We start from the raw sequence: 22,008 nt of genomic DNA, 5'->3' as shown, positions 1-22,008 counted from the left end.
CAGATACACTGGGTCACATTTTCCCCATCAGCCTGAGATTCCTACTGCAGCATGTTATTAAAACAGAAAGACAGAGGTGGATGAAGACAGGATTTCACCTAGGAAGGGGGAAAAAAATGCACAAAGGAGAAGGATTTAAGGCAGAGCCCTGCCCTCTCTTCTATCAGTTCCTGCCAGCTCTGCAGCAGATTTAGTAAGCAAGATTTCATTCTGAAATTCCTCTTAACTGTATGTTCCAGCCCTGGGAAAACAAACAGCAATAACCCAAGAATAAACAGGTTCATTCATCATTTCCTTATTCTTATCTCTGATGATGTTATCTTTACACTGAAATATTATCCAGCCAGAGGCAGTCTCTGGAAACCAAAGACACCTTTGAAGTAGCACCCCTTGAGACAAAGCACCGGCCTCAAATGGAACTTGTGCTGGTTCCAGCTTAGCAGGCAGAATCTCTGGTACTGCCAGCACATTCACAGAGCTCCCAGTGCTCAGCCCAGCTAGGAAGCAACTGGCAAAGAGTTCCCCACATTGCTGCACCTGCGTGCACCAGGGAAGTGGAAGTACCAGACAGACAGGTGAGGCTGTGGGCTCACCTGCACATGACACAGCATTGCAGATACTGACCTTCCAAACACAAGTTTGAACTGAGCATTTAAATTCAATATACATGTTAAAAAAATAAAAACTAAAGGCATCCAGAAGTTGTGACTTTGTAAATCTAATGGCAGCTAATGCTTCTACTATACCCTCCCAAAAAGGCATTTTATATATGATCATCCATAACAATTCAGCCACCTCTGTAGCTATTTTTATAAAACTTTGATAGTAACTGATGCTAATAATCCAATTATTTCTAAGTCGTCATCATCATATGCTTTCCAGATTTGTCTTTCTATGTTAAAAAATCAACAGACAGAGAATTGAGAAAAAAACCCTATTTCCATCCTGTAAGTATTTCAAAGTAAATAAAGAAAAGAGAATTTCCCGTAAATCTTCCATTTGAGACCCCAATTCCTCTTTCCTTCCATTAGAACCCCTCCCTGAAATTTAGTATCTGGCTGTAACTAGATAAAAATTCAGCCTTCTTTGAAATAAGCTTCAGGATTTCTGTGTGTGAGCTTTCAAAAAAGGCAGAAAAATTCTGTTTATTTAGACTCCTGTTCAGAATAAGACCTTATTACTGTTGGCTCTTACCAAGAAAGCCTTGAGCATAGGCAGCTTTTGCCAAGAAACACTGAAATTCTTCCTTGTAGAGTAATTTCCAAGCTTTTGGCTGTCTTGTTCCCACAGTGCTTCATTAGCTGCAGAACTGAATTGCTTCTGTTTATGTAAGAACAGATATTAATAGAGCCCATGCACATTTCCACTGCCTGCCATGCAAGGACACACAAAATGACCCATTTAGTTGACTCATAGGTGGAACCTTCTCCTAAGTGGCCACTGAGGTGAGCAGGGTTAAAACAGAAAACAGAATTTTCACTGTGGATAGATTTTGGAGGCACAAATGAGAGCTAGAGAGACATAGATCACATTGAAAGTAAGTAGTAGGTCTACATTTCAGGAATTTTAAATGTTTAGCCCTACAGAGCCTACATTCTACCCAGTGTCACCTCCCATCTAGCTCAGTATGTGCTAGAGAAAATCTGTATTTAGTGTAGTAAATAAAACAAAAAATAAAGTGATATGAACTCAAGAGAACTACTGAACAAACCTGTGCATCCCCTTCCCAGTGCTTCTTTTTGTCCCAGTGGGAATATTTGCCTGAGACATGCATGAACCTCTTCAGCAGTGCCTCTGCTTAGTCAAAACTCAAATTTGACTCCACCCTTTCTTGTAGTGAGGAGCTGAACCCAAAGTAAGAAGTCAGTTACCAGTGTAATCCTCCCACTGTCCACCCAGCAGCCTGGCTGAAATCTGTCTCCCTGACCTCTGCCAGCAGCTTGCACTGCTCCTCTTCCCTGCTCCCAGGAGCAGCCAGGCTTCCAACCCAAACATCCCAGAGCAGCATCTCGCCTCGTCTGACCAAGAGGGGCACACAGGCTGAGAGGAAGCAGCATCCCTGCTCTTTGCTCACCTGTGGGTGATGCACAGAGCCAGTGGTGAGTCAGTTTTCTCCCACTGGATGGGGAAGGGAAGGAAGGATGAGCAACAGGTACCTGAGGACAAGTGTTTGGTAAGACAGGAGAAGCAAAGCACAGCGAGTGACTCTGTGCAACAAAGCACTGCAATCCCCAAGCAGAACTGCATGAGCTGATGTGGCCCCAGGGATACCCTAAACATCCAGCCACCTGTGCTCCAAAGAGGTCATGTGCCTAGAGAAAAGCCTAGAAACTAGGAATCCACTGTGGGAGCATCCTAAAATTAATATAAACTACTGAAAGCAGAAGAAATTGTGGCTCGTGTGAAAAAGCTTTCACAATACACCCCATATAGTGGGGTAAAATAAGCTGCTATTGGCACATCTCAGACTTCTAAGAGGTCTTTTCTCTCTTTTGGGATTGCTGGGAGCTGCCTGTAATTGGTGCCAAGACTTCCACATGCTGACACATTGGGCTGTCCAGCTGATGGGCAGAGTCTTTGTTCTGAGTGCCTGCAGAGACAGTGCAAGCAGAGCTTTCTCCTAAGAAAGTGCTGTCACTGCCTGCAAAGAGCTCATGGAGACAGACAACTTGAAACATGGCAGCTCTTTGGCTTCTCAAGGATGACAAGAAGCCAACAAACAATACTTTCTTTATATTCAAGTCCAAATGAATCCCATCCTAAAGCAAGTGTTTCTAGAATATTTGAGGAAGATCTCCAGCACACACAGATTTGGAGAATATAGTTTGGCATTCTGTAGGGCAATCAAGGAAATTTAACTTGAGCAGAGCTGGCAGGGAAACCCAGCTCTCTTCAACATGCAAGCTCACAGAGGAGATGAAAAGGAAAGCTGAGATGGGTTGGAAGAGACTTAAGTTCTGAGACAGAATGTCACTGTGTTGTGGCAATAAGTGTAAAGTAGGTAGCTAATGAAAAAAGAGATCTGGGCAAAAACAAAGAGAATGCAGGGTGAGGGGGAAGTGCTGGAAAATTGTCTTCACTCTTTCAGATTTATCCTGACAATATTGTCATAATTTCATCATTTCCCAATTCCTCTTTCTGGTTGAAAAAGCTAAAAGTAGCAGACAAATTCACAGAGAAATACTGGTAGTAAAGTTGAGGCCAGACAAGCTACCTTGCTTACTTGACCTAATTACAGAGATTTTTATAGGGGACCACCAATACATAATTCAAGAAAAGTAGCACACATGGAGAATTTCAGAAAGAATAAACAACATGAATCATATGAAAAACATAAGCTAAGGGGTCAGATTTTAAAGGATATTTGAAACATTTAAAAGTTACAATGGATATATTTGAGCTGTCTTCAGAAGGCCAGTGTCTAAAAGCATAATTGACATCCATGAAGTGACATGTTGGTGAAATCCTCACCTTGCCCTGTTTCTCAGCATCACTGCCTTTGTTCTTTCACCAGTTGTGGGGTGTTTTCCATTGGTGATAAAAACACATCTCTGAGCCTGCATTAATACAAGTACAGAAATATCCTGGGTCCAAGAGCAACAGTGCACAAGGAGTGCATCTCCTCTTCCCCATCTCTTATCCACAAGACGCAAGCAAAGCAGAGCTGAGGCAGAGGGCTTAACAGAGGGATACATTCTCTCTTCTCTTTTTGCACAAGGCAAAGAACAGTGGGAATTGCTTTTTTAGCTATGAAGTTCTGGACTTAAATGAGCACAAAGTGGTATTAACCACTGGTTCCATGAGTTCACCCTCACTGGAAGCAGAATGGCGTCTGTAAGAGCCCTGTATTTGCACTGACAGAATCACTGTGCTGAGAGCCAAGCGGGAAACCAAATCTCTGAGATTTTGTTCTGCTGGTTGAATAAGACATGTTATCAGTCTAGTTCTGATAAGAAATTTCATCAAGGACATAATAAATAATTCCCAGAAAAGCCTTATCAAACCTTGCATACAGACATACTCCTTTCCTACTTGAATGAATTTATATTCCCCACCTAAAAACAGGCCTGGCTGAACAACTGCCTTTGACCCACACTCATCTAGCAAAAATCATATGGTAAAAAGAGCATTAAGTCAGCAAAAGCTTACCAGAGCTACTGAGACAGCAGGTATGCACTCCAATGCTGCCTTCAGAGGTGAAGGAGAAGACTCACAAAAAGCTCAGCAGAGAGAAGGTAGATCAGGACTAATCTGACTTCTCCAAGGGGAAAAAAACCCAAGTCCTTAAAACTAATGGCTCCTGCAGCTACTTTGATGGCATCAAAGACTTGAAAACACCAAATATAGTGTCAGCAGAGAGAATCCATCCCTGTGGTATCACTGTGTGTTACAGAAGAATTTAACCAGCTGGTGAAGAAAAACTTGAAAAGGGATATGGAAACATAGTATTTAAAAATGCACACATCATATTGAACCATTAATTCAACTCATTCTGCAACATGCCTGTGTCTGCCAGTGCTGCAGTTAATAGAGAGCACATGAAACTCAGAATGCAATTAAGTCTTGGGAGAAGCGCAGTTGGAGGCTGTGGCAGTTTCTATGGCAACCTGAAGGGCTCAAGACTAGTAACAGGAGATTAACTTTAAAGGCAAGATAAGTACATAAATATAGCTCTCGTTTACCATTTTCTCTGCTTCCAAATGGGCCATGTATTTTCAATTTAAACAACACAGAAATGCAGTTAAATGTCCTACTTGCTATTAACTAGGGCAAAAATAGCCCTTAAGAACACCCTCCTAAAAAATTCTGACAATTTCAGATTCGGGGAGTCATCTAAACTACACTAATTAATTCAATCAAAATGGAAACACCAGGCTTGAATGCTGCCAAGAGATTAGAACGAGGCTTCAGGATAGAGAACATGACAGCCATAGCAAGAGTTTGCTGATGTCAACACACTGTACGCTTTTGAACAAATCCTCTTGACGTGTTTTTCTGGATTATGCCTCAGATCAGGTTTTAAGTCCCCAGAAGAGTGAGGGCAAGATTAAGAAGAAATTTTTAAGCACTACAGACTTTTTTTCTTTCCTTCTTTCTTTTAAAACATTCTCTTCAGTAAGAAATAATATATCAAAGAAGCCTCATCCCAATTTTTTTCCTGGCACTTTGGAGCTTTTATTCAAAGGATCAGCTGAGACTGCAGTCACCTTTTGAACTCCTGCCCACCTTACTTACAAATAATCAAAAAAAAGTTCATTAAAGAGAGGCCACATTCCTAGTGCAGTCAGTTGCTCTGAACTTGTTTACTTCATCATTTAAAAACAGCTGATAGATGCATAACACATCGAGGAACATGTATGTATCCAGTGTGGGGAGAACACTGCCAGTAGAACTGAAAGCTGTTACATTAGCTAAATTAGCAGTTTAATTAGCAGCCACATTAGCAAAATTGCCAGTCCAACGTAATTTAACCCTTTCCTGAGTGACACAGATCTCACACTGGCACATCTGCACAGCTCCTGTTGAGCGTCAGATTCATGAAAGAAAAATGGCACCACCCCTACTGCACTATTATTTGGTGAATTAACCCAAAGCATGGTTAATTCACAAGGTGCTCCAAGGATTACTGTGGAATAACACAAGTCCCTTGGACTGACCCAACCATGCCCTCAAACCCGCATGCAGTTCTACTTGCATGGTGAGCATTTTTGGTAGGAATTTGTTGACTTATTGTGCATTTGAGGAAAGAATGGAGACAACCTGTAAAAATGTCAAAAAATCACTGTTATGTAATTCAAATGTGCATTCCACTTCACTGAAGGCATTCCAACCTGCCCACGATAATATCTAAGCACCACCTAGAGTGGGCAGGTTGGCATAGCAATATTAAAGGCTGGACTCTATGATCACAGAGGTGTTTTCCAAACTTAATGATTCTGTGATTCTGTTCACAATGGAACCTGTGCTCTGCTTCTGCTGAGGTGGGAATTTGCCTGTTGGATGTGAAGAGCAGAAGGAAACACTGATCTGTTATTTTTTAAGAGAAGGCTTTGGGGTGAGCTAATTATGGCCATCTAGTACCTGAAGGGAGCCAACAACAGAGATTAAACTTTTTACAAGAGCTTGTAGTGATAGGACAGAAGGGGGAACAGTTTCAAGCTGGAAGAGAACAGGTTTTCATTCTTCAGGGAAGAAAAGCCAAAACAAAAACCAAAGCCAAAACAAAAACCACACTTTGGAACAAGACCTGCAGAGCCAGTCTGAGGTGTGCTGAAGTAGGGAAGAAATTTTGCCATCCCTCTCTACGAGGAGCAATACACATCATCTCCATCAGTATAAAACCTAATTTAGAGATAGGTGACTTCTCCTTGCTTCAACGCCATTTTAGACCAAGAAGCAATGGTTTACATAGCGTGAAGTGGGTTGGAGTAGTGAAAACTTCCTCCCATTTGTTCTAATTTAACAAGGAACAGAAAATAAAAATCTCTCTAAATAAAAATAAGGAGGCAAAAGGGAACCAGGAAAAGGGAATTACCTAAAGACCTTGTTTCCAGAATTAATATTTTGTTCGGTGTAGAAAAGCTACAGTGGGGTGAGATGAGGACAGCACTCTCCACTTCTTTATTGAAGGGCAGGTTGTTGTGAAATAATTAATTTTTCCTTCTGTTTTCCATTACTTTTGGGTTTGTTTCTCCCTTTCAAGTAATTGAAAAGCCACAATTGAAGAAAATGCAGGGACAGCAGCAACCCTTCAACTCTGAAGTTCATTTTGACTAAAAAAAAGAACTCCAAAGCTATACAAAAATTTCAAAGAAGGAAAGATTACATACTGTAGAATCCATTAAGTGGGAAGTAGTTGAAGAAATCCCTCATTCCCCTCAGTATTCTTAGGAGCTGACCTGTCCTGTGATTGAAGTTACCATATCTCACTTTGAAGAGTTGCTTTTCTCTTTCTGGAGTGGCTGTGTCAGTGCCAAGCTCCTCAGGAGAGACAGCTTAATAAGAGCATAAAAACTGCTGCCTTCCTTTACTGCATATAAAGGTCTTTTTATTTTTTTCTTTGATTTTCATTCAAAATGAACTTCTCTATTTTAAAGAAGTAGGTTTCATTGGAGGAAAACATAAGGATAACTTTGAAATGTGTGTCTGAGGTAAAAGTCCTCAGCAAAGGGTTTTAAATCAGAAATCAGAGCAAAGATTTGCAAAGTTATTTGTGTGGGGGATTTGGTTTGTTTTCTTGGGGTTTTGGTTTGTTGATTGGTTTGGGTTTTTCTCTAAACCATGTTTTAGCAGACCCCTAAGCACACTTCTCAGAAACAGCATATTTGTGAATTTTAGGCGTACAAATGAATTTATCTGCTCCTGATTTTGCTATAATGAAGCAAACTGACTTCATAAAGAATGACAATTACACAGATCTGGATTTGCTGTAGACATGGGCAATAAAGAGACTTTATAAGGAATGACATTTTCATGGATCTGCTTATACTCTCTCTGGTCAGAAAGTGCTATGAATGTTACCCTGTGAAGACAGGATATAAGAAACACTGGTAAAGAAGAGAACAGTGTTTGCAGCTGCTAAAGTTTAACTCATGCTCCGGACAGATCCAGAAGGAGAATTTGGTAAAATACACAAATTACTGAGGAGAGAAAGGCTCAGCTCACCGGTTATCTAGAATTCAGCAATTTGCAGGTCTGTAAACAGCAGTTATCACAAGTTCTTTAGGCTTCTAACATAAACCATGCTCGGTGGTTGCAAAGGTTCATTAAACAGGTACAGCTCTTTACCATTTTGCAGCCCATTTAATACTGATTTTAAACACAGTTCATCTTCTCCCACCCTCCACCCCAACCAGCATTTTGGTTAAGCTTGGAAGGCATCATGGAATATAAATAATCAGCAAAGTAGCCAGGAACTAGACTAAACATTAACGACATCAAAGCAAGAGTTGGAAGAGAAAAAAAGCAGTGGATCAGATATATAGCCAAGGAAATATTTCATTCATCTATAGTTTCTTGCAATTAAGTAGTAGATTGCTTCCTATACTTTCCTAGAGAAAATATGCAAAACACAAACATATTTTTATAGCTACTGTATGGTTTTGATTTACAGTGTGCTCCCTGTATCCAAATCCAGCTCACTCTCTATTATTGCTACCTGGTCCTCTTGTATTGACCAAGAAAAATGTTATGAAGGTCAAAGCTCTCCATGGAATTCCCAGATAGTCTAGAAATAAAATTAGAAATCAGGGAACTAAAAGATACCAAAAGAGTACAGTAAAGAGTTCTAAATCACAATTTCTTCACTTGATCTACACTACAACTTTATGAAAATACTGCAGATATTGCATAAACCACTAATGGACCAAAATGTTTCTTTTTGGTTTCTTTCATTTTTTTTTTCTTTAAAGTAATTTTTCCTTTCAGTGTAGTCCCATCCATCTTAATGTCTTTGGTGAAGGGTAAAAGAACACACAAAAATCCTAAAGTTACAGATCTTAGGGCCTGTAAAGGACACACTGTGACATCTTCTGTCCTCTACTTGCTCAGCTTTCTCACTGCCCTGCCTGCAGGGTTTGCACAGGGATCAGCCTTTCCCTGCCCCAGCCCCTCCCCTGCCTGTGCCAGGGAGAAGTTCCAGCACTGTCCATCTTGGCTAATCCCAGCCTCTCTTGGCTCCCCCAAGGGCAAGGAAGAGCACAGGTCAGTTCCAAGCTGTAGATCTGGCTCCCTGCTCTGCCCAGCTTCCCACGTGTAAGAGCTGCCCAAAAGCTGAGCTCCTGTGCCTGCTCTCACATGCTGACACCAGCAGCTCCCAGGCAGAGTTCCAGCTGCATACTGGAAGCAACACTGGATCAAACCAGCAAACCCCTCAAGTATTTCCTTGTCCTAGCAGCTTCCAGAAAAACTCAGTCCTCAGCAGCATTCTCTGCAAAACCCTCTCCAGGCATAGCTGACTACCCCAGCACTTGGCAGGGCAGCCTAAGGCCCATGCTATGATTCCCCAGCATCCTTGTGAGCGCATCTGCAGTCCCCCGGGAATAGGGCAACATCTAAATAAAGCAGATGGTCAGAGAAAATTCAAAGGTCAGGATTAAAGTTGCTGGCAGAACCTCGGCTCCAGGCATCCATCTAAATTATCAGCCATAGAAGCCAACCCACACATGCAAAGCCAAATGCAGTAATATTTCCTTAAATCAAAAATGGCCTTGGAATGCTTTTTTCACTTATTCCTCCCCAGCTTCTTTCCACAATTTTATTTTAAAAAGATGTATCAGTAAATCAAAGGAACTTGGACATAACTTTTCAAGCCACAGACCCCAGGGAACAGGTGTAGCACGCAACTTCACCATTCATTTCCTTTCATTACTCATAATTTTTGGCTCAATTGCACTTGTATTTTTACTACAGGCATATTTCATCCCTTTCCTTCTCATAAAAAACAAAATAGAAAAAATACAGGTACCCAGCATTTGATAGTTCTGGAATCTAGTAAAAATGCTGACTCATGAACGTGCATTTCCATTTTTACTTGAAGCAAATAAATTAAACACTGCCGACTCCACTCAAACTGGGCGAGAGGGAAATTGCATTAGGTTCTGAGATGCTAATGGCCTTTCAAGGTTCAGCCGAGCCTTTCTGCATGCGAGGCGATAAGTGCTAGCCCTATTCTTCTCTCGATTGGTGTTGTTTAAGTGCTTAAGGATGTTTGCGTACTTGCCAGAGTAGGCGAAATAAACTAATTACAGAGGAACAAAGCAGTCTAGGAACTGTCGGGTGTGGGAGAGGCAGCGTGAGAGGGAACTGTGCATTCAGAATATGCCTATTAAATTCACTGTTGCACAGCGCTGTAACTAACTACAGTTAAATGATCTACAATTAACTACTGTTTAAAAAGAAGTTGGATTTTCTAATTTTCCCTATTTTTTTTGACAGTGAATGTTTTTTCAGGTTTTTATTTTACTCTACATTTCTTGTCTGTTTTTCTGAAAACATTGCTCACTTCCCACCCTAACCATGCATGAAATGAAAAACCACTAAGAGTTTAAAATAGTCTTTCATCTCCCCGACTGTTACAGCCAAACATAAGTCAAAACGCTGAAATATTTAATGCTTATATATCATAAGCCTGATATATCGTAAGCCTTTCAGTACAAATACATTTTATTTCCCAAGGGCTTGTTTTCCTATCAAAGATTTCATTTCCGATTGTTTTTGTTTCTGAGAAGTCTTCAACATCAGCAAACAAACAAATTGCCCGTGTTCACCAAAGAGAAGGAACATAAAAGTGGTAAGAGATTTTTATTGGCAGTCCTGCTCGGGTAAGGAAGGTGACACAAGCATAAAATAAAAAAGTCTTGAATTTCATAGTGGTTTAGGGGTGAATTGATACCCTTCCTTCATGCCTCCCTGATATCAATTAATTATCTGAGGACGGAACAGGCTGATGCTCCGATACACTACAAAAATAGAAAGGTAATACCTAATTTTAAGCCAGGTTCTCAGGACACAGTAAAGGGTTACGTCCAAAGGAGAGGATAGCTCTGGAGCGAGAGAGAACAATGCTGACACCACGTGGAAGAAAACGCTGCTGGCTCCTTCCTCTCCTGCTAACTTGAGATGCCTGAAGATCTTACATTTGGGTCAGGTGTTGTGGTAAATGTTTTAAGCATCAGAGGAAGACCACACACATCCTCTGAAACCAGAGATTTGTGTCATTCTAGTGGGTACAGCAACAGATTAATTATAATCCTCTTCCTTAGAATGTAGCCGATGTTTGTGAGCAAAGCAACTGGCTGCTGCTGCCGTGAGCACATCGGGTATTGCTCCCCTTCACAAAGTGCAGATGAACATCCTTCACCTGTAATCTATACAGGTCCTGTAAGTCTGACTATGTGGGAGCTTGTCATGTGCTCCATTCTCAGCCAGACTGAAAATGGGCATTCACAGAACTAGTAACAAAGGTGAGACTCCACCGCATTGGTTTCTGTGCCCATACTGCCTTCAAAACCATTTCCCAGGCCACCAAAGGCCTGTATCAGTTACCAGTTTTAGAAAGATTTTCCCTTCTCATGCACTTTGTATCCTTATAGAACAACAGCCAGGGATCAGTGTGAGCAGCTTGTGGCGCTGCCTGAGCTCTGCTCTTGTACCACTGACTGCAGTGAAGCCTCAGCATTTCAGCTGCTTGTTCCAGTAAAGCACAGCCAGCAGTGTCCTCGTTTGTCACACAGGGCACACCCTCTCTTGCCAAGCTTCTCTCCTAGTGCAGCCTTGCCCACAAAAAAAAAAAAAAAAAAAAAAAAAAAAAACAAACCAAAAAAACACAAAAACGCAAACAAACAAACAAAAAAACCCCAAAACCAAAACAAAACACAAAAAAAAATAAAAACCACCACAACCAAACAAAAAATCCCCACACTTCTGTGTAATGGGAAGGGAAAAAGAGAGAAAAGGAAACAGCAGCACAACCCACCTGGGGGGTGGAAGTAGGGCAGCTGTGTCCCGGAGGAGTTGTCCAGCAATTCAAGAGAAACCCCCAGCAATGCAGGAGCAAACATTAAATCAGTGACATTTCCTCCAGATGCTGCAGGTCCCCACAAAGGGAGAGCAGGCACTCTCATCCTTTCCAAGTTTCAGATCTCCAGTACAAAGGCCAGGCTGCTGAGGACCACAGGCAGAGCACAGGAAAGCTCTGTTCCTTCCAGCCACAGGCAGCAATGCTCTGGCACTGAACCCCTAGAAAGGAGTACTGAGTACTCCAGCCACATCCATTTGAGCTGTTTCAAGTCAAACTTCTCCAGCCTACAGCAGTTTTCATCAAATCCTTATGCCCACAGTCAGTAACATATTCTGCTGTGCTTTTCCAGAAGAGAAGAAATGTATCTTTACAATTTATTGGCCACAATGTTTGTGGGGGTATAGGGCATGCTTGCTTTGATCTCTACAAATGGCATTTTTCGTCCAGTCTTCTGGTTTAGTCAGTACTTAAATAGAAAATTAAAATGTAGTGTTTAATGAGTCCATATTCTAACAAGTTTACAAAGATTAGGGAAAAGAGGTTTTCTGTGGAATGGGAAATAATATTAAGAAGTTCTTCTATAATGTAACAGCAATCCCCACAAATGCCCTGACAAATCTCCTGGCACTTCACATAGCACGTGCAGGGTTTGCTATGTTCACACCTAAAACAAACTAAAACATACCACTGTTAAGGAAAAACCTTAAATGAAAGAAAGCAATTAACACTTCTACAAATAGGAAATGGAACTATGTTCTCCTATCCAAGAAAAGCTATTTTGACAAGACAATTTAGTCTAACCTGGAAACTTCAGATAATGAGATAAGGTCTGGTTGGTTGGTTGTTCATTTGTTCTGAAAGGTTTCAGCTAATTCAACAAGAATTGTCATGGGATTACCAAAGTAAAACATCAGTTAAATTATTGCTGTCCTCCACACTGAGGATATTCCATTTGAGAGACCACAATCCTATTTTATGACAACTTCCCGTGCAAATGAGGCACCACATTTTTTTTTTCACAGAACAGAGTTAATGCTGAAACATCCATATCCTCTTTGGAAAAAGCTAAACCCACAAGATTAACAAAGCTCTCCAGACCACAAAAGCCTTCCCAATAAAGCCATCATTTGAGCAGATGAAGTATCCATGAAATATTTAGTTGCACTCTTCTGACCTGCTCCAAACCACGCTACAGTTTCAGATTTTCACTCTGAGTTTTCTGTGGTCAACCTGCAGGTCCAGGAAATTGTCCAGCTCCACTTCCCCATCCCCCTGGATCTCTGCAATCCCTTCAAAACAGGGTTCTAAGATTGTAGGGAGCAGCCTTGCTGGTATATAGTTAAGTATGCATGAAAGGACAAAGCAAGAGAAGAGAACAAGAAATGAGACTCCTCTCCTCAGGGTGTAGGCATTTCTCCTAATCAAACCCATGCTTTAATGGGGATACAAGCAGTGGCTTGTAGGCACCCATAAAGTCATGCTCCTGTTTGTTTGCAAGACAAAGGTAGTGTGCCTAAATCAGGAAGGATTCATCTATGACTTCTGTACAAACAGGAGATGCAGAAACATGTTCTTGGACTAGATTAAAAAAAAAAAAAATCCACATTCAACTTTTATCTGGAATGTAAGATGCAGAAATGACAAATTGCTATTAACAACGTTGGGTTCATAATTAAATTACACTATAGAAGCTAAGATAATCTTGCACACCTCCAACACAGCTATTGATATTCCTTGGGTTAAACAAGGAATTAAAAAACAAAACAAAAAATAGTTATTAGAAAGGCCTCAGATGAAAACAGACACCGTGATGCCTAATCTCTTTTTAAAGAATTATTTAATCCAAACATGAAAATCAGTTTAATACCAGTGCAGCTTTTGGGCTAGGACAAAAGGTTATAGGACACCTTTAAATGAAAGTGCATGCTCAGGTTTAGTGGAGTGGAGTGGGATAAAATCAAAAATTTAAAAAAATGCATTAAGAAAAACCCCACAAACAGACACAAAACCCCAGCCTGGTAGGATTCTGCAGCATTCTTACTCTATTTTAAGGGTGAAAAATATGTGTAAAACACGTAGGAAAAAAGAACAAGTTAAAATACATCATGGCTGGGATATAACTTTAAACCACTATCTTTATATATAATTGGTGGCTGTAAATAGCCCACTGTCCAGCCTAGGGTAATAGTTCTGAACTACCAAAAAACTTAAAACCAAAATTTCTTCAGTCTGTCAGTCTGAATCAGCCAGCACACACAGTGTCAATGGCATGGCTCTTGGAATTTTGAGACACTAAGAACTGTGCTCAGAAGAATCCATCTGCCCATTTCAGCCCACAAACAACACAATTGAGGGTTAAGTCTTGTCAGCTCTGTGGCAGGCCTGCCAGACTGGCATGGATTTAGTTTGACAGAGCTCAGGTTAACTTCAAAACATGGAAATGGAAAAAAAAAAAGAGAGGGAAAAAAAAAAAAAGAAAAAAAAAAGAAAAAGAAAAGACAAGCCAGCAGCAAAAAGCAAAATCAGAGGAATTAAGTACTCCAAATGCAAGTATCTGTGTAAAAGCCAGTAAAAACAAGTTTCATTTCCAGGACGCAACAAGGAATCTGAGCCAGGTTTGCCATTTCACTTTTTGCTTGTTTTACTGGAAGAAAAACATGGACTTTTAATATGTTTAGTTTGTAAACCTAACTTTGATGTTTCTAGTTTAGAGGACCTTGAGCAATTGTTATATTATGAAAGATGAAGGATACCTATCCAATGTGCTGAGTTTCCTGCCAAAAATTACAAAAACAAGATCAGCCACAGAATACTGAATTCCCTCCTCACCCACAGATGGGCTTTCTTTCATAAGCTTACCTCAGAGCAGGAGAGTGCCCCATGGCTATGCCTTGTCTGAGGCTTTAATAAAGAACTTGAAAGCAGCTTTTCAGCAGAATTCTTTCCCACATCACCACAATTCCAGACAGACTGTGACATTTTGCAGAATTACAGGGAGCGAAGCTGGTTCTAAAACAAAAGCACTGCAAGTGAAAGCCTGGTTTCCTGGCTTCCCTAATACCTCTCCAATTTCTTTTAGCTGCTGATGCTTCCTCTAGCTTTGCAAACAGATGTCTTGACAATATTGTTATTTTGTGTGCTCATTTGAGTACTGGTTTCAGAAACTCCCAGAGGTGGTAGTGACATGGGACCTCTTCAGAGAGAAAGGAGAGCTGGGAGCATGAGCTCAACACTGTTTTAGTGTGAAACAATCCTAGTGTTACATTTGGGGCCATGTCTTGGGACACTGAAGCAATATTTTAGAAACATCTTTTTATCAGTATAGCATGTTCTTTTTACCTGTGTCTGTACAGGTTTTGTTTTCAAAGAAAGCTTCCAAGGAACATTACAGTCCCAATATTCTCTTTGGGATATATACTATGTTCTAAATACTGACTTTAACTTTGCATGAAAAGTCTGCTAGCTTTTCTTAACAGGGATACTTAGAGAAAGAAGACAGAAAATTAAGGAGTCGTAAACACAAATATCACCCACATTTACATGCAGTGCTAATCTCTTCCACAGTCCATCGCTTGACCTGGCACACTGCTGCCAGCCTCACTGTGAACCTCAAGGATCACAAAATTGCACTGTGGAGTATTAAACTGCAGGGTTTGCTACATTTCCTTCATGTCTTTTTCCAAAAATCAATTTCAAGTTAAGCAGTAATGATACACCACATCACAAAGTGAAAACAAGATTTATATTGACCCTCTCTCTAAACCAGGATGTGTCTATCATGTTTCTTCCACCATGAGGTTTTCAGCAAAGAGGCAAAAAAGGAATCAAAGAGCCAGCAATGTTTTAGAAAACACCCAAGGACAGGCTGGAACATACACAGTGAACTCTAAAAAATAAGAGAGGGGTTTCAAACCTTCTGATTTTGCTTTCCTGCATCATCAATGTATAGACAAAAACACACAGAAAATAAAACATGTTTCACTCAAGGAAAAATCCAGTGGCTTTGATATAACAAAGCTTGGCATTAATATATTTAAAGTAGAACAGCTTGTGATTTTCCTCTGGACCTTTTGCTTTTGCACTTGCATTTTTTCCCAAATTAGAATTTTAACACTCATGTTTCCACTCCAGCTTAGGTACATCACGAATATTTACATTGCTGGCCACGAGGTACAGTCATTAATTACACTATATTTAAGCAAATGTATTTCTGGTTCTGGGTTTCAACTAATGAAGCACTTTTGATTTCTTGCTGCAACTGTCTTACCTGAAGGCCATCTGCTTGTCTCTGTGAGAAACAAGGGTCCAGGTCAACAAAAAGCATCTCCTGGTGTTGGAGCAAATACAGCAGGAGGCCATTGTAAAGCCTTTGTTCTTCACAAGCCAAGGGACTGACAGGAATCCTAAAGGAAGAGGAGATGTGTTAATCTGAAGAGCTCTTAGATCAGGGGCTGATACTGAGTGACACAGGGAGCCCTCCCAGTAGCCAAGGTAATTCAGCAAAACAGCAATTGCTGGGACAGTGACCACTGGAGCTTGGGGGGGTTCACAACAGCAGGAACTTTACAAGGACAGAGCCCCAGCTTTGCTGCAATGGCTCACAACACAGTGAGTTTTTGTGGCAGCACAGCAAAGGAGTAAGAACCTGACAGGAGCTCAGACACAAGGTTCACAAAATCAAGGATGAAAAGGACAGGCAAAAAAAAAAGCATCCTATCAATCTGCCATTGCTCACTGCCATTGGGGGGGTAAAAGTGGGGTTGTTCTACCTTCATTTATGAAGGTGAGCTTTGATCACTAGGATCAAGATATTACCAGAAATATCTGGGAAAAAAAATCCACAGATAATAAACTGCTTCAGCGTATTAATTTATAAATCTGCAGACATCAGTTATATCAGGAAGTGGAAATTCCAGATGTTCCCATTAACCATGTTGAGTTTGGGTTGTGTTTTTCTTTCTTGCTTGATCTTCCCATATTTTTTTAGGTTTTTTATGAATAGTAGTTGAATTTTTACTGTCCCTGTCAAGTCAGAATAATTTAATTAAAAGGATTCCTTATATAGGATTTTCATCTCAGCCCCTGAAGGACTTGTGTATTACCCCCTGCCAACTATTTGGAAGCTTGGAGAACATTTACATAAATACTGTGCCCTTAATGGAGCTTCTCCAGCCATGATGCACCAACTCAGTTACACCCAGCACAATATTAATATTTAAACAAGAAATTCATAAACTCTGGAGACTAATGTGGAGCATGAACACACCAGTCTTCTGTTTGCCAAATGAGTACATTCATTATTCATTTGCAATTTTAAAATACAAATATACACATTGGGTCCAGTCCAATTGCTTTCATTCGTGTTCCTCTTTTGTAAACTTACGGTTGTTTCTGTAAGGACTTAAGTTTAGGCTCCCCTTGGAAGCAGAAGGTTTAAGCAGGGTTATAGCCAGGTATAACATAGAGAAATTTACAGGATGAACCACTGTGTCATCAGTTCCTTCTTTAGGATTAGTTAACATTTCTCTTTCTTGCATTCCCATTTTTCTTGGGACAGACTCAGTTTCTCCACAATAAACAAGGCTGTTTGTAAAACCTGGTTGACTGAGCAATAGCCTTTGCTGCATACAACAATCCTAAGAGATTATTCATCACTTACCAAACATCAACACCCTCAGCTCACAGGCCAGACAAGCAATATTTTTAGTCCTTTGTACTCTTTTTCAGCTTCTTTCGTTAGCTTAGACATCTGTTCCTGAATCCACCTCTACCAGCTATTAACTCCTTACCAGAAGGAGCACTGCACAAGCTATTCAGGAAGATAAATGGCTCTCAGACCACTCATTAAGTCCTCCTTCCCCTTATTAGCCGCCTATGTTTGAGTGCCCAGTTCTCATTCCCTCCTAAAACAGATCTAAACTATAGACTGGGATGAGACAGCTGACTCCAAATATCAATGTCACATCAGCAGATATTCATGGGTGGCAACAGGTGTGCATTCCAAATATAGAGAATACACTTTTAGTTAGTTTTCTCTCCAGCCACCTTCTACAATGACTTTCAATTAATTTTGTGAAATAATCACTTCCTGCCTGTTCAGATACTTCTGCTGCTACCAGAAACTGCATTATTGGGGTGACAGTAAGGGGGAGCCAGGTTCCCCCACTGCTAAATCCAGGCACATGATCCTAGGAAGAGCAGGGCTATTGAGGTGTATTCTGCACCTCCCTGCAAAAGCCCCATAATCAGTTGTAGTACAAAACCCAGGAGAACACTGACTGTGAATAAGAAACAAGTAAAACTTGATCATCAGGAATTAGCTACTGATTTTCTCAAGTGAGTCTAAAACTTTCAAAGCTGCTTTGCCACAGAGTACAGGCTAAAAAGTCCACACAAGTCCCCTGCCTTGGCTTTGTCCAGGAGATCTGCCAAGGTTCCCTGCCACCACAGGCTTTCTGCAAATTTACAGAAACAATGAGTCAAAGTGAGTGGGAGCAAACAGCTGGCTGGCTGGAGTCCTTGTGCACTCATGCAAGAATTGCTCACTGAGACCAGAACTAAAAATCTCATTACCAAGAGGAAGCATAACAAAGTATCCATGGAAATTAAGGTAACATCTGTCAGATCTCTGATAAAAGCATTCTTCTAAGCATTTACAGATACTAGGAGAGCAAAACCAGTTTTCCATGATCCTCTAATGAGACTTTCAATATATTACCTGTACTAAACCTTGTAATTTTTGTGTTCCAATAGCTACAAATCACGAAGTATGTGCAGTATAGGCTTATAATATAAAAGTTTAATATTCTACTTTTGTGTTCCCAAGGCCCAAGAGGGTTCCAAGTTCTAACCACAGAATATTCCTACTCACAAAAAAGGTGCCAAAATATTGAGATAGGTGATAGTCATAGACAGAATTTACACTTGAATATAAACAGGAAAGAAATTTAAAATAAAAAGGCTCCTAAACAACTTTGTTTAGTGTCAAAGAAGGAAGAAGTAATTTCACAAAAATGCAGATTGCCAGAATACATGAAGAACAGTTTTTCCACCTGCAATGAATTTATGCCATACGAGGAGCTGCCATTACCTCCAGAAGATTAATTCCAGCAATTGCATGGAGCACACACATTTCTGCAGATTAGATCTAAAAGCAGTTTTTTCCATAACCTTCACATTTACACTGAACAACTATAGCAAGTACTACCCAACATGTCCCAATTTCCTACACTCTGGCTGCCAAATGTTTCATAATGTGCCAGATAATTGCACTAATTCTTGCTCTGAAAGACATAAAGGATATTTATGACTTTTTCCCCTGTGTCAGCAGATTTGATTTGCCACAGCTGACTACCTTGAGTTTTGCTGCTGTACAGGACAATACCAATGATTTATTCTGAATCATTGAAGGCCTCAGGTCACTCAGCAGGAAGTGGTATAGAGCAATCTCACTGACAGTGCCAGTTTCAAGGCTCTCCTCTCCGCCCAACTACCAAAAAGGTGATTTTTCATAACCCTAGGAGGTAGCTCAACAAACACAGCACCATGGTGTTAAATGTTTTACAAAAAAAAAAACCAAAACCAAACCTGAGCTCCAGATTTACTGGGCTGTCTCCCAGAGCTGGTGAGATCAGAATGACTGTAAAGAGGTGGAGATAACATTTATAGGGCAGACATACTTCTATTTATGGTAGCTGTTGTCTTGACAGGTCGCTGGCAGGGAAACCCTGTGCTGATTGCTTTCAAGGCTTCTCAAACAGGTCATTGCCACAAGTGTTCAGTTTGGCACTGAATGTACCTTAAAACCAGGCAAAGGCATATGTTCAGAAGTAGTTGGGCCATGTCCCAGTAGAGTGAGATATTTAAAAACTGAAGCAGCTCATCAATCAATAAGGCAGCACACTGGATCCTTATGTGCAGATACAGGAATCAGTGGACACACATAGGGATAATTTGGGAATGAGATAAAGGAACACAGTCTTCTTGCATGAATGTGCACGCACAAAAACCCCAGGGGAGAGCAAATGTCACCTAGTGGTAGAAAAGTGGCAGTCAGTGAAGTGCTTTTTGAGTTAATGTGGGGGTCAAGGGACAGATTCTTGGTGAAAGCTTTTTAGTATCAGCCAATGCTTATAAGTATCACCACACAACTAATCCAAACACTGATAAATAAACCTCATCTGTCTCCACTCACTCACTAACTTTAGTATTCAGATATTAAGGAACTTGGGGTCTGGTTGCAGAGCTGCTTTGTTGCACTGCTTAATATCCTCCATGGTGAGGTTTTTTCCCAGAGGACAGAGTAGCATAGTTCCAACCACACCATGTCTTGTTAGATTCACTTCTCTTGCTGTGCTTTGGTTAAAGATACAAACTTGTATCATGTCCAAAGGTCAAATTCTGGTAGACCTGGTAATAAACCCACAGAGCAGGAAAACAGAGACCACATATAGAGACCTGTGAAACAGCAGCAAGGCTTAAAAGTCCATTTCCACAAAACAAAGCCTGTCATTGATTCTGGGCACCAATTTTGCTGAATACATACTTTTAAAATGAACTTGGCTTGCCATAAAACTCCCAACTGAATAACAAAGCTTTTTTAATGCATAGAAGATCTTAACTGCTAATAGATATATTTTGTAAAGTGTCATTGGCTTACAGCTCATATTAACCTGGTGTGGTTGTGATCCACTAGAACAAAGGTTTACAAGTTGCAACAGGTCTAAGTATTTTAATGTCCTCTAGTATTAACAGTGAAAGGGAAAATCCTCCATTATCTGATCACACTAGGGTGTTCCTTCTTATCACCTTGGTTTGCCTGGCATGTTGTCCCACCTCTCATTTTTAGCTTCCAGTTTTGTGCCCACTCACCACCATCCCACACAAGACTTCTCCAGCCAAGCACTCACTGCTCAGCTTGGATGTCGACTTGAATTTTAGTGGCTAGGGCAGAATGGGTTGCTTCTCTTTCTTGATAACAGGGATTAAATTCTCCGATATCAAATGCTGTTACAAGGCCAAAGTGGGGGTGAGCTTTTCAGAATCAAATCCAACAATTTTGTAAGCTCTCACAGCTAGCACTTATCTTGGCTCAGAAAAGAGATGTAGCTGTCATTAAACAGCTCTCTATCCCTCATGTCTCTCATATGGTTTCTTACTTGAGGCTTGCCCTGTCTAGTCAGTGCCCGGCAGAATGGAAGGGATCAGCCAGCTCAGAACCTACCACATCTGCCCACAATACACCATATAAACACTGAACTTACAAAATGCTCTACTCTCTATTGGACACAGAGTTACAACAGAAAGCCTCCCTGCGAGGTGTGACCTTGTTGTGCTGTTTGAGGCAGCTGAGTAGAGAGGACTCACTTGAACAGAGCAGGTCCAAACACGATGGCCAAGTTTTCCAGAGTCATGAAATTCACAGCACTGTAGGTTGCCACCTTTAACAGGAAAGCAGACAGGAACTGAAGAAGGTTTTGATGGGCTTTGGGCAGGCAGCTGAGCAACTGTCTCAGGTTCTCTATGCATTCTGTTGTGTTGATTTTGTGTTCTGGAGGGGGAAAAAAAAGACCCAGACTTATAGATATTCTTCATACCAACACAATTTCATCACAGACATTAGATATAAGTAAGAAGGAAGGTTTTAAAACATATTAGAACAATGTGAAGAATAAATACGTCCCAAACAATGATTTTGTACGCTAAATTTTGACATATGTTTTTCAGTTATGAATATTTAAGAACCATGGATTTTCCAGATACTGAGTTTCACACTCACCATTTCTGATATTTTTCCTCTTAAGGCAGAATCATCCAGCACTTGCTGCTTTCCTAATGAAATTGCAGGCAGAAGTCATGTACTTGAATCCTCAAAGCTGCCTTGAAAGACAGTACAAGGTTGTCAGCCTTGACTCTCCCAAGAGATTTTACACATGCTGTATGATTCTCATTAAGAGGAATGAGAAATTGTAGCCTTTCAGCCCCACATCATCTTCATTTCCTGACTAATTGGTAGGTCTCAGACTCAAAACATCTTTGCTCTATAAATATGCAACTGCAGTTACACAAGAGATGCTTAAAATTCTAAATTTGGGATACTTAACATTTTCTTGGTTCGTATTCTTCAAAGAAGGGCAACAAGGCAGAAAACAGGTTCACAAACAACTCCAGTTGATCAGCAGTTCCATATCAGTAGGATAAAGTCTCCTGGTTACTAGAATTGAGATGACAGTACTGCTCAATAATTGGCAGCTGATGCTCAAATTTGCCATAGATCACCAGGACACATCTGCGTAGCTTTGACATTGCTTATGAGCAAATCATGCCCTTGAGGGTAATTTTAGCCCTAAAAAACACATTCTGTGCAGGCCAAGGCCCATGGTGCACAACTGATTAATGAGTGAAATGGAAAAGGGGATGAAGAAGAAAAAATAACTTTAAAAAATAACAGCAAGACTGTCCAGGGTAGGAAAAACAAGGTGCTTGCA

The sequence above is a fragment of the Haemorhous mexicanus genome, chromosome 7 (genome assembly GCF_027477595.1).
Source record: "Haemorhous mexicanus isolate bHaeMex1 chromosome 7, bHaeMex1.pri, whole genome shotgun sequence".
NCBI classification, from domain to species: domain Eukaryota; kingdom Metazoa; phylum Chordata; class Aves; order Passeriformes; family Fringillidae; genus Haemorhous; species Haemorhous mexicanus.
The sequence above is the reverse complement of the archived record's forward strand: the minus strand, read 5'-3'. Positions refer to the sequence as shown.